Source organism: Anopheles coustani, assembly GCF_943734705.1.
Source record: "Anopheles coustani chromosome X unlocalized genomic scaffold, idAnoCousDA_361_x.2 X_unloc_12, whole genome shotgun sequence".
Classification (NCBI taxonomy): domain Eukaryota; kingdom Metazoa; phylum Arthropoda; class Insecta; order Diptera; family Culicidae; genus Anopheles; species Anopheles coustani.
Genome location: NW_026525071.1, coordinates 362501 through 380783, shown reverse-complemented (window position 1 = coordinate 380783; position 18283 = coordinate 362501). Strand labels below are relative to the sequence as shown.

General features: G+C 46.0%; 1 non-coding gene across 1 annotated transcript; it reads left to right on the top strand.

The window, feature by feature from the left end:
• The first annotated feature begins 17929 nt into the window (after positions 1-17929).
• On the top strand, positions 17930-18084 carry LOC131269989 (5.8S ribosomal RNA). Its single transcript, XR_009179141.1, has one exon. It is a non-coding gene; the product is annotated as a 5.8S ribosomal RNA (ribosomal RNA).
• Positions 18085-18283: the final 199 nt, after the last annotated feature.

The window sequence follows — 18283 nt, the reverse complement described above, 5'->3', positions numbered from 1 at the left end:
GTCTTCGGCAAACTTTTAGAGCGTACCAAGTCCTAATTATAATTGTTCCACACCACCTTCGTACCTCTTCATCCCTGGCCGCTATTCGCGTACCAAGGTAATTTTTGTTCATTTTGTCAACATTTTTCAACTTTGGCTGCTTATATCGGCCTTGCCATGAACAGATAGCGCTTCGCTGTGTTCTAACGTAAGTTAGTACTACTCATAACCTTTCCAAATCATGTCTTTGCTTGTCATTTGCTTTCATACAGCCGGAGCTATGAACGATACCGTAAAAAGTACCGAAACTTGGAAAAATCCTTGGATCGCCCATATCCCCCCTTTGGGGGCCAGATATCGAAAAAAGTTCTGATTCAAAAAGTTGCGCATCAACGTGTTCTAGTTATGCTTAGAACATTTCATTTCGCTAGCTGGCCTGCAACTTAGCCGTAATTGGGATTTTAGGGTGTCTTTGGAGGGCCCATTTCCTGCGACTTGGTATCTTTTGGGCCCTATGTTTCTCTAATATCGCCACGAGTTTTCTAGATAGCGTTACCATTTTTTCAGGGTGCCTAGAACACCTCAAGACCTTTCCAACGCTATGCCGTTTGCCTTGCTCGGACATCTACAGCCGAAGTTATTCGAGGTACACGGTACCTTACCCTGTTTTCTCAGTACTTGGTCGAAAATTTCGACCAGCCATATGACCGACTTGGACAACCCTGAGCGGGTTCTCGATGAGACCTAACTACCCTGAGAATATGAAGGCATAGACTTGAACGACCGAGAAGTTATTAAGTGCACAAGTGGTGAAGTTGCACCAAAGTCCGTGTTTCCCGAAGTGGTACACGAACACCCAATATTCGACCAAAACACAAGTTTGGACACGAGCTAGCGAGCTACAATGTTCCGACCGTCAGTAGCCCTTGTCAAGACACGCATTTAATTGTATGAGGCCTAGCCGCTAGCTCAACTGGAAGTCGGTCATACGGTTGGTTGATGGTTTGGACCAACCACGTGGTGTACCAAGTTGAGGTACCTTTCATGAATTATTACTCGGTCAGTTTGCCTCCGAGCGACAAGTTACGATGTGATTTGGAATGGTCTTGAGTAGGACTATCAAGGAAAAATATGAACAAAAAATCACAAAGTACATGGGCGAAGCTATTAGCGAAACATAGAGCAAAATGGTACCAAAGTCGAAGAAAATGGGACTTAGACCAAGAATAGCACCAAGTTGATGAAGAGATAGCAAGTTGGCGTGGAATAATAAAAAGTTGGTAGTGGTAATACCAACATAAAGATATATGGAGGCAATGCGCTAGCTTGCCTCTAAAGTGGAGATATGGGTGATTCATGGTTTGCACCCAAGTATGGCCAAAACTGGTATAGGTACCTTTCATGAATTATAACTCGGTCAGTTTGCCACCGAGCGACAAGTTGCAGTGTGATTTGGAATAGTCTTGAGTGGGACTATCAAGGAAAAATACAAACAGAAAATCACAATGTCCATGGCCGAAGCTATTAGTGAAACATATAGCAAAATGGGTCCGAAAACGAATGAAATGGGACTTGGACCAAGAATAACGGCAAGTTGGAGAAGAGATAGCAAGTTGGCGTAGAACAATTATAAACTGTGCATGGTATGACCAACAAAAAAGTATATGGGGCCAAGGCGCTGGCTGGCCTCCAAAGTGGAGATATGGGCGATGCAAAGTTTGTACCCAAGTACGAACAAGTATGGAAAAAACAGGGTAAGGTACCAAGTACCACGAATAACTTCGGCTGTAGATGGCCGAACGAGACAAACGGCATACCGTTGAAAAGGTCTCGGGGAGACCTATCTACCCTGAAAGTTTCATGAGGCTGAGTTGAAAGACCACGGAGATATTAGGTGATGATGGTCCAATTCGGGGACCAAGTCGCAGGAAATGGCACTTGACCAAAATCACCCTTGGAAGGCTAATACCGGCTTACCGGTAAGAGATAGCGACTTGGCGTGGAATATTCATAAGTTGAACGTGCTAAGACGCAACTTTCATTATATGAGGGCAACCCGGTCAGGGTGCTCCAAGTCGGTCGTTTGGTCGGTTTATGGTTTGGACCGACCACGTGGTGTACCAAGGTGAGGTACCTTTCATGAATTATTACTCGGTCAGTTTGCCTCCGAGCGACAAGTTGCGGTGTGATTTGGAATGGTCTTGAGTGGGACTATCAAGGAAAAATACACATAGAAAATCAGCTTGCCCATGGCCGAAGCTATTAGTGAAACATATAGCAAAATGGGTCCGAAAACGAATGAAATGGGACTTGGACCAAGAATAACGGCAAGTTGGAGAAGAGATAGCAAGTTGGCGTGGAACATTTATATTTTGGACATGGTATGACCAACAAAAAAGTATATGGGGCCAAGGCGCTGGCTGGCCTCCAAAGTGGAGATATGGGCGATTCAAAGTTTGTACCCAAGTACGAACAAGTATGGAAAAAACAGGGTAAGGTACCAAGTACCATGAATAACTTCGGCTGTAGATGGCCTAGCGAGGCAAAGCGCATATCGTTGGAAAGGTCTCGGGGAGACCTATTCACCCTGAAAGTTTCATGAGGCTGAGTTGAAAGACCACGGAGATATTAGGTGATGATGGTCCAATTCGGGGACCAAGTCGCAGGAAATGGCACTTGACCAAAATCACCCTTGGAAGGCTAATACCGGCTTACCGGTAAGAGATAGCGACTTGGCGTAGAATATTCATAAGTTGGGCGTGTAGAGACGCAACTTTCATTATATGGGGGCAACCCGGTCAGGGTGCTCCAAGTCGGTCGTTTGGTCGGTTTATGGTTTGGGCCGACCACGTGGTGTACCAAGCTGAGGTACCTTTCATGAATTTTAACTCGGTCAGTTTGCCACCGAGCGACAAGTTACAGTGTGATTTGGAATAGTCTTGAGTGGGACTATCTAGGAAAAATACGAACAAAAAATCACAATATCCATGGGCGAAGCTATTAGTGAAACATATAGCAAAACGGGTCTAAAAACGAATGAAATGGGACTTGGACCAAGAATAACGGCAAGTTGGAGAAGAGATAGCAAGTTGGCGTAGAACATTTATATTTTGGGCATGGTATGACCAACAAAAAAGTATATGGGGACAAGGCGGTAGCTGGCCTCCAAAGTGGAGATATGGGTGATTCATGGTTTGCAACCAAGTATGGCAAAAACTGGTAAAGGTACCTTTCATGAATTATAGCTCAGGCTGTATGGCACTTAGCAGGACGTTCGGCAGTGGTATGTAATAGTCTTGAGTGGGACTATCAAGGAAAAATACGAACAAAAAATCAGCATGTCCACGGACGAAGGTATTAGCGAAACTTAGAGCGAAATTGCGACCAAGTCGCTGGAAATGGCCCTTGAACCAAGTATACCGTCAAGGCGGTACGAGATAGCGAGTTGACGTGGAACATTTATAAGTTTGCCTCCACGAGACAAAAGTTTAGTTATATGGGGCCAACCCGCTCAGGGTTGTCCAAGTCGGTCATATGGCTGGTCGAAATTTTCGACCAAGTACTGAGAAAACAGGGTAAGGTACCGTGTACCTCGAATAACTTCGGCTGTAGATGTCCGAGCAAGGCAAACGGCATAGCGTTGGAAAGGTCTTGAGGTGTTCTAGGCACCCTGAAAAAATGGTAACGCTATCTAGAAAACTCGTGGCGATATTAGAGAAACATAGGGCCCAAAAGATACCAAGTCGCAGGAAATGGGCCCTCCAAAGACACCCTAAAATCCCAATTACGGCTAAGTTGCAGGCCAGCTAGCGAAATGAAATGTTCTAAGCATAACTAGAACACGTTGATGCGCAACTTTTTGAATCAGAACTTTTTTCGATATCTGGCCCCCAAAGGGGGGATATGGGCGATCCAAGGATTTTTCCAAGTTTCGGTACTTTTTACGGTATCGTTCATAGCTCCGGCTGTATGAAAGCAAATGACAAGCAAAGACATGATTTGGAAAGGTTATGAGTAGTACTAACTTACGTTAGAACACAGCGAAGCGCTATCTGTTCATGGCAAGGCCGATATAAGCAGCCAAAGTTGAAAAATGTTGACAAAATGAACAAAAATTACCTTGGTACGCGAATAGCGGCCAGGGATGAAGAGGTACGAAGGTGGTGTGGAACAATTATAATTAGGACTTGGTACGCTCTAAAAGTTTGCCGAAGACCACAAAGCGCTCAGACCCATAGAAAGTGGCCATTTGGGCCGAACAGTGCGTGCAAAGAGGTGAAAATGCAAAAATTGCACTTTGTGGGGCGATTTGCGGGGGGAAGGAGGGGTCGGAGGGGAAAATGTCCCTTGGCCAAAAAGTCTTATCTCGTTGAGATCTACAACATTGCCGAAGACCGCAAAGCGCTAGCTCGCAATCGAAAAATCGCGATTTTGAAAATTTTCTAAGTGTTGGGCCCCCTAAGGAAAAGTAACAAAAATCACCTTTGGGCCCAATTTTGAGCATGAAGGAGTCGTTTCCGAGGCATGGTGTCTTCGGCAAAAAGTTTCATCTACTCGAGTACTTACGACTAGTCAAATAAAAAATTGAGAAACACAAACGGTATGGCTATGCCGAAGCTCGATACACCCGAAAAAATCCCAAAAAAGTCGAAAATGTCGAAAAATGAGAAAACCCTATATTCGTACTCTACACGAGCCCCAGATATTGAAAAGTGAAACCCGCGATCGATTTGGAACAAAAAATTGACCTAGGCAAAGTTGTATGGAGGTAGGGTCCCCTGAGAAGTGTTGGGCCCCCTAAGGAAAAGTAACAAAAATCACCTTTGGCCCAAATTTTGAGCATGAAGGAGTCGTTTCCGAGGCATGGTGTCTTCGGCAAAAAGTTTCATCTACTCGAGTACTTACGACTAGTCAAATAAAAAGTTGAGAAACACATACGGTATGGCTATGCCGAAGCTCGATCCACCCGAAAAAATCCCAAAAAAGTCGAAAATGTCGAAAAATGAGAAAACCCTATATTCGTACTCTACACGAGCCCTAGATATTGAAAAGTGAAACCCGCGATCGATTTGGAACAAAAAATTGACCTAGGCAAAGTTGTATGGAGGTAGGGACCCCTGAGAAAAAAGTTTGGTCCCGAGGCTCCTTGGACCACCAAGTCCCTAGGTCGGACCAAAATCGGAAAAAATCCGACCAAAGTCGAAAGTGTCGAAAATTTTAAAAAACCCCTTTTGGGGCCCTATGGCCTCCCTAGATAATGAAAAGTGAGGTCCGCGGCCGATCCGGAAGAAAAACTTGACCTAGGGAAACTTGTATGACGGTGGGGACCAAAAAAAAATTCGATGAGTGTATTTTAGACCGGCTCGAAAAAGTTTCCAAACATTTAACTGAACCAACTCTTTTAATTCCATGGGGTGGTGGGCGTCGAACAAAGTTGCCTAGGTCGACCACCAGAAAGACCAGTCGTGTTGTAATGGATGTTTTGACCACTTAGCTAGGGAAATCTAGTAGGTCGAAGCAAATTTGGGGTTCGAGATGAGCTGGTGAAAGTTGGTCCAACCTAGGTGTGCTTGGTGGAGGTTGACCATGAAAGTAGAGCATGATGGGAATGACCATAACTTTGGTTCTAGATGTCGGATCGGTACACTTGAGGCAGTTTTGGAAAGGTGAAGGCCTGCTCTAGCTATGTTTCCTACCAAGCTGAGCGCCTTCTAGTGACCCGGAGGAGGTATTAAGGGTCAAAGGCAAAAAGTGGTACCTTAAAGTGCATGTGACCAAGAAAATGGGAAAAACGGTATCGCCTATAGCTCAGGCTGTATGGCTCGGATCGGAAAGCTAAGATATGCGTTGGAAAGGTCTTGACGAGCGCTAGCTATGTGTCCTACCAAGCGAAGCGCTAAGTATTGAGCAAGTCGGTCATATTACGGGGCAAAGGTGAAAAATGGTGGTTTAGAGGCAAAAATTCACCTTATGATCGAAAATAGCGAGCGAACGCTAAGAGCTACGAACACGGCGTAGAACAATCATAAGTAGGTTACCACAAGACCTAACTTTGACCAATATAGAGCGAGAAGATCGGAGGTACCCAAGAGGGTGATATGGCTGGTTCAAAGTTGGGCAAAAACGAGACTTGAGAAATGGGTTGAAACACGGTATCGCGAATAACTCCGGCTGTATGGAACGGATCGACAAGCTAAGGCCAGCGTTGGAAAGGTCGAACCGAGCGCTAACTATAATCCCAAACAACCGAAGCGCTAAGTGTTGAGCAAAACGGAGTTATTAAGCGACAAAGTCGAAAAATAATACCAAAATGGCCAAAAATCACACAAGACCAAGAATACCGAGCAGGCGGTAAGAGATAGCGGGTTGACGTAGAATACTTATAAGTTTGCCTTTACAAGACCTAAAAGTCGGTCATAGAAAGCAAGAAGATCGGACCACTCTGGAAGGGTGATACGAGTGGTCAAAAATTGGCAAAAATGAAACATGGCTAAAATGGATTTGACTTGCGCACCATATAGCTCCGGCTGTATGGCATGGATTGTTAAGCTAGGATATGTTTTGGAAAGGTTACACCCAGCGCTAGATACGACTAGAAGAAAGCAAAGCGCTAACTAGCATGGTTTGGAAGTTATTAAGCGACAAAGTCGAAAAATGTTACCAAAATTGGAACTCGAGTACATTGGGCCAAAAAGTACAAGTTGTGAAATTTGGATTTACGAGTAAAATACCGAGCTGGCGGTAAGAGATAGAGACTTGGTGTAGAACAATTATAAGTCGGGCATGTTATAACCTATATTTGGTCCGAACATAGTGTCGAGATCGGAGGTACCCAAAAGGGTCGTACGGGTGTTAGATGGTTTTCCCAGAGCATAAGCTCCACATGATAGGAAAAACGGGAAACATCATAACTTCGGCTGTATGGCATGGAATGGAACGAACAAGGTACCGATGGAAAGAGAAAAGGCAGCGCTAACTATAATTCCTACCAAGCAAGGCGCTAGCATGAGGTCGTTCGGGTGTTATTGTGAGTCAAAAATCAGAAATTGTTACCACGAGAAGCGAAAATCCGACTAAGTCCAAAAATACCGGGCTGGCGGTAAGAGATACGGCTTGGCCGTAGAACATTTATAAGTTGGCCAAGACAAGACCTAAGTTTCGTCCATAGACGACAAGAAGATCGCAGGTACCTGAAGGTGAGATATGGGCGTCCCAAAGTGGGCCTTTGAAAAAGTCACAAACTTCCCTTATAACAGCATACACCAAATATCTCTGGCTCTATGGCACCGAATAAGAAGTTGAGCACAGCGATAGAAAGGTGATAGTCAGCGCTAAATATCATACGAACAGAGTGAAGCGCTAAAGGGAAAGGATCTTGGTGACATAAGGTGACAAAGTCGAGACAAGTTACCTCAAAATCATGAAAAATGTGAAAAAATGGCTAAGTCCCGGGTGCCTTAAGGGCAGGTTGATCGAATGTACCGAGCTGGCGGTACGAGATAGAGACTTGGCGTAGAACAATTATATGTTTGGCATTACAAAACCTACATTTGGTCAATACAGAGTGAGAAGATCAAAGATACCCGTAAGGGTGATATTGGTGTCCAAAGGTAAAAAGCACCAAGTCAGGAAGTCAGTACGCGATGAAACACGGACCAAGAGTACCAAGCAATTGGTACAAGTTAGAGCCTTAATGGTTCAAGATAGAGACTTGGTGTGGAACAATTATATGTTCGGCATAGCGAGACCTACATTTGGTCAATACAAGGTGCGAAGATCAAAGATACCCGTAAGGGTGATATTGGTGTCCAAAGGTAAAAAGCACTAAGTCTTGGGAAACTTATATGAAGGAAAGGACCCTGATGGGTCATATGGAAATATATGAAAAATCGGCTAAGTCCCAAAATTGGGATGTCAGAACTACACTCAAATGTTACCACATCAAGCAAGGCAAACTTATATGAAGGAAAGGACCCTGATGGGTCATATGGAAATATATGAAAAATCGGCTAAGTCCCAAAATTGGGATGTCATAACTACACTAAAAAGTTACCACATCAAGCAAGGCAAACTTATATGAAGGAAAGGACCCTGATGGGTCATATGGAATTGATCGAAAAATCGGCTAAGTCCCAAAATTGGGATGTCATAACTACACTCAAATGTTACCACATCAAGCAAGGCAAACTTATATGAAGGAAAGGACCCTGATGGGTCATATGGTATTTTACGAAAAATCGGCTAAGTCCCAAAATTGGGATGTCAGAACTACACTCAAATGTTACCACATCAAGCAAGGCAAATTACCTAGGTGCACCCTAGCAAGAAACACGGACCAAGCGATATTGCCTAAGTCCCGAGTACAAGTGACCTAGGCAAAGTTGTATGGCGGTGAGGACCCGGAAAAATCGGGTTAGTGTAGTGTAGACAGGGGTGGAAAATTGAAATCCTCAAGACCTTTATTTTGGGTTTTGGCCCCTTCAAGAAGCTTGACCTAGGCAAAGTGCCTAGGGTGCAAGTGCGAAGACCAATCGAATAGTAAGACAAGTTTTGACCGATTGCCCTAGGCAAGCTTGTATGAAGAATGGGACCCTATGGGTCATATGGAAATGTATGAAAAATCGGCTAAGTCCCAAAATTGGGATGTCATAACTACACTAAAAAGTTACCACATCAAGCAAGGCAAGTTACCTAGGTACACCCTAGGAAGAAACACGGACCAAGTCAGATGGCCTAAGTCAAGAGTACAAGTGACCTAGGCAAAGTTGTATGGCGGTGAGGACCCGGAAAAAGCGGGTTAGTGTATTGTAGACAGGGGAGGAAAATTGAAATCCGCAATCCCCTTATTTCGGGTTTTGACTCCCTCAAGAAGCAAGACCTAGGCAAACTGCCTAGGGTGAAAGTGCGAAGACCAATCGAATAGTAAGACAAGTTTTGACCGATCGCCCTAGGCAAGCTTGTATGAAGAAAGGGACCCTATGGGTCATATGGAAATATATGAAAAATCGGCTAAGTCCCAAAATTGGGATGTCATAACTACACTAAAAAGTTACCACATCAAGCAAGGCAAGTTACCTAGGTACACCCTAGGAAGAAACACGGACCAAGTCAGATGGCCTAAGTCAAGAGTACAAGTGACCTAGGCAAAGTTGTATGGCGGTGAGGACCCGGAAAAAGCGGGTTAGTGTAGTGTAGACAGGGGAGGAAAATTGAAATCCGCAATCCCCTTATTTCGGGTTTTGACTCCCTCAAGAAGCAAGACCTAGGCAAACTGCCTAGGGTGAAAGTGCGAAGACCAATCGAATAGTAAGACAAGTTTTGACCGATCGCCCTAGGCAAGCTTGTATGAAGAAAGGGACCCTATGGGTCATATGGAAATATATGAAAAATCGGCTAAGTCCCAAAATGGGGATGTCAGAACTACACTAAAAAGTTACCACATCAAGCAAGGCAAGTTACCTAGGTACACCCTAGGAAGAAACACGGACCAAGTCAGATGGCCTAAGTCAAGAGTACAAGTGACCTAGGCAAAGTTGTATGGCGGTGAGGACCCGGAAAAAGCGGGTTAGTGTAGTGTAGACAGGGGAGGAAAATTGAAATCCGCAATCCCCTTATTTCGGGTTTTGACTCCCTCAAGAAGCAAGACCTAGGCAAACTGCCTAGGGTGAAAGTGCGAAGACCAATCGAATAGTAAGACAAGTTTTGACCGATCGCCCTAGGCAAGCTTGTATGAAGAAAGGGACCCTATGGGTCATATGGAAATATATGAAAAATCGGCTAAGTCCCAAAATGGGGATGTCAGAACTACACTAAAAAGTTACCACATCAAGCAAGGCAAGTTACCTAGGTACACCCTAGGAAGAAACACGGACCAAGTCAGATGGCCTAAGTCAAGAGTACAAGTGACCTAGGCAAAGTTGTATGGCGGTGAGGACCCGGAAAAAGCGGGTTAGTGTAGTGTAGACAGGGGAGGAAAATTGAAATCCGCAATCCCCTTATTTCGGGTTTTGACTCCCTCAAGAAGCAAGACCTAGGCAAACTGCCTAGGGTGAAAGTGCGAAGACCAATCGAATAGTAAGACAAGTTTTGACCGATCGCCCTAGGCAAGCTTGTATGAAGAAAGGGACCCTATGGGTCATATGGAAATATATGAAAAATCGGCTAAGTCCCAAAATGGGGATGTCAGAACTACACTAAAAAGTTACCACAATAGCAAGGCAGACTTGTATGAAGAACGGGACCCTGATGGGTCATACATTATGACAAGAAACACGGACCAAGCGTACCGAGAGAATCGGTTCAAATAAAGCCCTGGTGAAAGTAGCAAATATCCCAAAACGAACATGAATTTTATACAGACAAGAGTACAAACATAAAGGAACACGGACCAAGCGTACCGAGAGAATCGGTACTATAGAGCCCTCGTGGTTCTACATTAAGACTTTATGTTAGGGGTTCAAACCCCATAGTACTCAAACGGTGACAGTAGCAAATATCCTGAAACGAACGTGATGTATACACACAAGAGTACGAACATAAAGGAACACGGACCAAGCGTACCGAGAATCGGTACTATAGAGCCCTCGTGGTTCTACACAAAGACTTTATGTTCGGGGTTCACACCCCAAATCGAACGTGGAATTTACTTTCTGATGGTCATGCGGTCGTCCAAAGGGGTCTAGTATCCTGGGATGACAAGCATCACGGGCACAGCTCGTATCAAAACAGTCGAAGAGGCCCGCGAAAGCTTGCTTTCCATGGCTATGCGATGCACAAATTGAGTTTACTCACCGTAGTATAAAACGAACGAACCGAACCTATCCGAGTAGGGATAATGGGCGCAGTAACATACTTCTGTGACCCAGCGAGAGTTGAACGAGGTGACATGAACTGTCAGTGGCTTATATCAGATGGGATACATACATGAGATTGCTTTCAAATCTACACTCGAAAACCTAACCAAGTAAAAGCGAACGTGGGGAGGATTCGAAACCGGTAACGAAATCTTAAGCTGGAAAGAGTCATCACTATGGATACATATTATGCGAAACCAATCAAGTGCTCAGTACTGATCCAAACCCAAAGAGAGCACTAGTGAACACCTTAATCTCACCCTAGTTCACATCCAAGTGATCGACCACGTGTGTGAAGCAAAGACCAATCGAATTCCTCAATGAACCGAACACTATGAACAAATGGCCAAAAACGTTATAACTATCCAAACATCCTACTATCTAGCGAAAGTCATCACGATGGAACCATACAATGATCTTAACCTATAGCGCTCACCTTATTCCTACCCAGAGTGCAAGTGAACAGATTGCTCACCCTACCCAGTTCACAACCACGTGATCGACTAACATACCGAGGTTACCACAAGTCAAAGTTATACGTTTACAAGCGCAAGACCAATCGAAAACCCCGAAAGCAATCTCGACCCAAAATGTATTATCCGTGAGTGTAGTCGAGTCTCGTACTCGTCATCTGTAATCGTCGGATAGAATATCCAGTACACGGTTGTCTTTCCAAATGAAATCTACATACAGAACTCGCTCTTGGCAAATGGGTGGCATTGGCGCAATCAGGAGCGAGTTCCCGTCCGGGTGCCAAGTGATTGGCAAATGTCTGGGGGAAAGCAACCATATATTGATTTGTCTGTTAGTGTACTGGGTGTTTGAGGTATGTAGTATCCACGCTTGGTTGGGTGTGTCAGAGGACCATGGATGCGTTCACAACCCCAATTGGGGTACATCGGGAATGATTTTGTGGAACCGATGTGCCCGGCACACACTAAGTTTTGTTGCAAGTTAATAGTGTGCCATGTCCGGGGGGGTTGTGATTAAACTCTGGTGAATTGCGTACTGTGGTGATTGGGGTATGAAAGCCCCGCAGTTGCAATGATCGGACGCGCCTAGCGTGTCCTTTAGTTGATGGTAGGGAAATGAAGGCCCTTGTCAGCTCACCTAAGTATTCATGGAAGTTTGGCATAAGGTCGCTGTGGTAGGGGTATGAAGGCCCCGTCAGCGCATGCACAATCGGGCGCACGAGCGCTTAGCGGAGTCGAATGCCGCTCAAGTGCCTGTCCGGTGCATCGGGTGTGTGTGTGATACGAGGGCAATGAGGTTCGCACGGGGGCTCGCCTCCCGTGTGCTACCGGACTTGACAACATATAGAACGTGGTGTTTGCGCCTCCGGGTGCAATGGGACAATGAACATTCGAACGCAAAGTCGGAATTCTGGTTGATCCTACCAGTAATATACGCTCGTCTCAAAGGTTAAGCCATGCATGTCTAAGTACAAACAGATTTAATGTGAAACCGCATAAGGCTCAGTATAACAGCTATAATTTACGAGATCATCAACCTAGTTACTTGGATAACTGTGGAAAATCTAGAGCTAATACATGCAACATGCCAGGACCCTCGCGGGAACTGGTGCACTTATTAGTCAAACCAATCGCGGGTTCTCCGTGTCATTGAGTTGAAGTCTGGATAATGATGCTGATCGTATGGTCTCGCACCGACGACAGATCTCGCAAATATCTGCCCTATCAACTATGGATGGTAGTATAGAGGACTACCATGGTTGCAACGGGTAACGGGGAATCAGGGTTCGATTCCGGAGAGGGAGCCTGAGAAATGGCTACCACATCCAAGGAAGGCAGCAGGCGCGTAAATTACCCAATCCCGGGACGGGGAGGTAGTGACGAGAAATAACAATATGAAACTCTTTAATGATGTTTCATAATTGGAATGAGTAGAGCATAAATCCTTCTACGAGGATCAAGTGGAGGGCAAGTCTGGTGCCAGCAGCCGCGGTAATTCCAGCTCCACTAGCGTATATTAAAATTGTTGCGGTTAAAACGTTCGAAGTTGATACTTGTCCAACACAGTCCGGCTCCGCCGACCCGGTCAACCCGTGGTCGGTGGGCCAAGTCGGAATCTGGTTGCGACTCAATGGTGTGGTAGGGCACCAAGTCTGTGTCATGGTGTGCCCTTCAACGGGTGCAAGTGTAACATAGAGCTCGACCGCTCACGTTTACCTTGAACAAATTAGAGTGCTTAAAGCAGGGTGCCCAAACGCCCTAGAATAATCTTGCATGGAATAATGGAATACGACCTTGGTCTAATCTTTCATTGGTTTGTACTCAGACCGGAGGTAATGATTAACAGAAGTAGTTGGGGACACTAGTATTACGGCGCGAGAGGTGAAATTCGTAGACCGTCGTAAGACTAACTAAAGCGAAGGCATTTGTCAAGGATGCTTTCTTTAATCAAGAACGAAAGTTAGAGGATCGAAGGCGATTAGATACCGCCCTAGTTCTAACCGTAAACGATGCCAACTAGCAATTGGGAGACGCTACAACCAGGTGCTCTCAGTAGCTTCCGGGAAACCAAAGTCAGGTTCCGGGGGAAGTATGGTTGCAAAGTTGAAACTTAAAGGAATTGACGGAAGGGCACCACAATGAAATGGAGCTTGCGGTTCAATTTGACTCAACACGGGAAAACTTACCAGGTCCGAACTTATGGAGGTGAGACAGATTAATAGCTCTTTCTCAAATTTAAGGGTAGTGGTGCATGGCCGTTCTTAGTTCGTGGATTGATTTGTCTGGTTAATTCCGATAACGAACGTGACTCACATATGCTAACTAGAACGCAGTCAGCGTTAATGCGTCGATGCCGATTGGAACGGGTTAGGACCTTTCGGTGGAGTATGACCTGACACCTTCGCTGTTCGTGTGCGCAAGTGCACTTACGGTACGCTGCTTAGCAGGACAATTTGTGTTTAGCAAAATGAGATCGAGCGATAACAGGTCCGTGATGCCCTTAGATGTTCTGGGCTACACGCGTGCTACAATGTGGGTAGCAGCGTGTCTCCTATTCCGAGAGGAACGGGAAATCACTCAAATACTCACTTAGTAGGGATTATGGATTGCAATGGTCCATATGAACTCGGAACTTCTAGTAAGTGCTGGTCATCAGCCAGCGTTGAATACGTCCCTGCCCTTTGTACACACCGCCCGTCGCTACTACCGATGGATTATTTAGTGAGGTCTTTGGAGATGATCGTTCGCTGGATCCTCGTGAACCGCGTCTGCTTTATCGAAGTTGACCGAACTTGATGATTTAGAGGAAGTAAAAGTCGTAACAAGGTTTCCGTAGGTGAACCTGCGGAAGGATCATTAGTGGCCAAGTGATCCTTCCAGAAGTCCGAACCTGCGGGTTGAGACTTCGGCACAAGTTGCCATATGATAGTTGACGAAACACGTTAGAAGTCCGAACCTGCGGGTTGAGACTTCGGCACAAGTTGCCATATGATAGTTGACGAAACACGTTAGAAGTCCGAACCTGCGGGTTGAGACTTCGGCACAAGTTGCCATATGAAAGTTGACGAAACACTATGAAGTCCGAACCTGCGGGTTGAGACTTAGGCACAAGTTGCCATATGAAAGTTGACGAAACACTAACAAGTCCGAACCTGCGGGTTGAGACTTAGGCACACGTTGCCTTATACATGACTTCGAACAAATACACAAGTCCGAACCTGCGGGTTGAGACTTAGGCACAAGTTGCCTTATACATACATTGGCCAAATAAACAGAAGTCCGAACCTGAGGGTTGAGACTTAGGCACAAGTTGCCATATTATATTCGATCAAACACTAAGTAGTCCGAACCTGCGGGTTGAGACTCAAGACCGTCACAAGATGTCACTATACAAGTCCGAACCTAAGGGTTGAGACTTAATGCGATCTAGATACCAAGTTGACATCCAATACCTGTTGAGCAAAACCAAAGATTCCCTGTTCTCGAATGATTACACTATATAACAGGGAATCATGAAGAAATCAAGCAAGCGTGAAACAAAGTCATCACTTGGGCATGCTCGATAGCCAACCACATGACCTTAACCTAAGAGAGCATGCAAACCACATGATACCTATAAACGATTAACCCGCCCTAGTTCAATCGTTCACCAAGTGATGACTTCAGTATGGCTAAGAGAAAAACTTTTAAATGGGAAAAACTCAAAGTCCGAACCTCCGGGTTGAGACTTCCGCGTCGGAGGTGGGCGCACCTCCTATCCGAAAGATGGTGAATCAGGGGTGTTCGATCAGCAATGGTCGAATGCCCCGTCGTAGTCTAACTATGACAATCAAAGTCAAGACCTCCGGGTTGAGACTTTCCGCGTCCGGAGGTACGCGTACCGCCTACCCGAAAGATGGTGTGCTTCTGGGGTATTCGATGAGTCGGATACCCCGTCGTAGTCCAACTATGACAATACAAAGTCAAGACCTCCGGGTTGAGACTTTCCGCGTCCGGAGGTACACGTACCGCCTACCCGAAAGATGGTGAGCTTCTGGGGTATTCGATGAGTCGGATACCCCGTCGTAGTCCAACTATGACAGTCAAAGTCAAGACCTCCGGGTTGAGACTTCCGCGTCGGAGGTGCGCGCACCGCCTACCCGAAAGATGATGAATCAGGGGTGTTCGGTCAGCAATGGTCGGATGCCCCGTCGTAGTCCAACTATGACAACCAAAGTCAAGACCTCCGGGTTGAGACCTTCCGCGTCCGGAGGTACGCGTACCGCCTACCCGAAAGATGGTGTGCTTCTGGGGTATTCGATGAGTCGGATACCCCGTCGTAGTCCAACTATGACAATACAAAGTCAAGACCTCCGGGTTGAGACTTCCGCGTCGGAGGTGCGCGCACCGCCTACCCGAAAGATGGTGAGTCAGGGGTGTTCGGTCAGCAATGGTCGGATGCCCCGTCGTAGTCCAACTATGACAACCAAAGTCAAGACCTCCGGGTTGAGACTTTCCGCGAGTACAAGCATAAAGGAACACGGACCAAGCCGTACCGAGAGAATCGGTACTAGAGCCCTCGTGGTTCTACATTGAGAGAGCCCTCGTGGTTCTCATTAGGGGCTTTATGCAAGAAGTACTCAATACTGTGGTGTGAAGTATAAAGTATAGAGTCCTCCACTGGTCCACGCTGCTCCGGCGGTCCTGGGTAAGATAGTTCATTCTAGCTTGCCCTATGTGGAAGAGGACTCAATACCCTACCTGTTGAGCTTGAAACAAAGTCATCACTTGGGCATGCTCATATTGCCATACACAATTACATTATATTCGAATGAGCATGCAAGCGACCCTATATAGACCGAACCAAAACGATTGATACCGCCGTAGTTCACCCCCACCAAGTGATGACTTCAGTATGGCTAGTGTGTGAAGTATAAAGTATAGTCCTCATCTGGTCCACGCTGCTTTGCAGTCCTGGGTAAGATAGTTAATTCTAGCTTGCCCTATGTGGAAGAGGACATAATACTTAATACTTTGAGTACAAGCATAAAGGAACACGGACCAAGCCGTACCGAGAGAATCGGTACTAGAGCCCTCGTGGTTCTACATTGAGAGAGCCCTCGTGGTTCTCATTAGGGGCTTTATGCAAGACGTACTCAATACTGTGGTGTGAAGTATAAAGTATAGAGTCCTCCACTGGTCCACGCTGCTCCGGCGGTCCTGGGTAAGATAGTTCATTCTAGCTTGCCCTATGTGGAAGAGGACTCAATACCCTACCTGTTGAGCTTGAAACAAAGTCATCACTTGGGCATGCTCATATTGCCATACAATATTCCATTGTCTACTAATGAGCATGCAGCTATATGATTATAACCTGTAAACGATTACCCCGCCGTAGTTCAACGCTTCAACCAAGTGATGACTTCAGTATGGCTAGTGTGTGAAGTATAAAGTATAGAGTCCTCCCCTGGTCCACACTGCTTCGGCGGTCCTGGGTAAGATAGTTAGTTCTAGCTTGCCCTATGTGGAAGAGGACACCATACTTAATACTGTGGTGTTATGAACAAAGTATAGTCCTCCACTGGTCCACGCTGCTTCGGCGGTCCTGGGTAAGATAGTTCATTCTAGCTTGCCCTATGTGGAAGAGGGCATACAAGACAAAGTATAGTTCTCCCCTGGTCCACGCTGCTTCGGCGGTCCTGAGTAAGATAGTTAATTCTAGCTTGCCCTATGTGGAAGAGAGCATACATGAACCAAGAACGAAGGTTATGATCGAGGAATGATTCGACAACTAACCGATGGTATGAAATGTGAAGAATTCAAGCAAGCACACAATCAAGTCATCACTTGGGCATGCTCGATAGCCAACCCTATGACATTAACCTAGTAGAGCATGCAACGTATAATATCCCAATGCAAAGTAAACGATAGACTCGCCCTAGTTCAGCGCTTCAACCAAGTGATGACTTCAGAATGGCTAAATCAAATCGGTTCAAAACATACCATCGGTACCCTATTGAAACACACAAGTCGATATCAAACCTCATGATTGTGTAGTCCTCCACTGGTCCACGCCGCTTCGGCCGTCCTGGGTAAAATGGAACATTCCAGCTTGCCCTATGTGGAAGAGGGCACATTACTCAATACTGTGGTGTGAAGTATAAAGTTCAGTTCTCCCCTGGTCCACGCTGCTTCGGCGGTCCTGGGTAAGATAGTTAATTCTAGCTTGCCCTATGTGGAAGAGGACACTTAATACTTCGTCTCTAAGCGGCGGCTTGACTCCTCCCTACGGGGAACGGGTTTACGCGCACAGCGGCGGCTTACGCACTATGGCAGTCATGGATGCCTTACGTTTCCATGAAAAGTGTGTTCCTCCCCTGGTCCACGCTGCTTCGGCAGTCCTGGGTAAGATAGTTAGTTCTAGCTTGCCCTATGTGGAAGAGGACACGTAGACTTACTGTGGTGTGAAGTATAAGGTTCAGTTCTCCCCTGGTCCACGCCGCTTCGGCCGTCCTGGGTAAAATGGATTAATCCAGCTTGCCCTATGTGGAATGAGGACACTTTATGCTTCGTCTCTAAGCGGCGGCTTGCTCCTCCCTACGGGGAACGGGTATACGCGCACAGCGGCGGCTTACGCAAGTTAGTCACCCTCGGCAGTGGATCACTCGGCTCATGGATCGATGAAGACCGCAGCTAACTGCGCGTCATAATGTGAACTGCAGGACACATGAACATTGATAAGTTGAACGCATATTGCACGTCGTGGGAACCTACCATGATGTACAGATGACTGAGCGCTTATATTTGAGAAATGTATCGCATACATTTAACTACGCCGTGACACCCGTCACGAGACGTGCACCATGATGTTAACTAGGGTTGCGACGACCCGCTAGCATTAAAGAACCCGTGGTTTACAATATACTGGCATTGGAATTCGAAGTATTTAGAGCGTCCGTGTTCCCGCGTGAGGCGGAAGTACGAGGAGAAGGCGTGCTT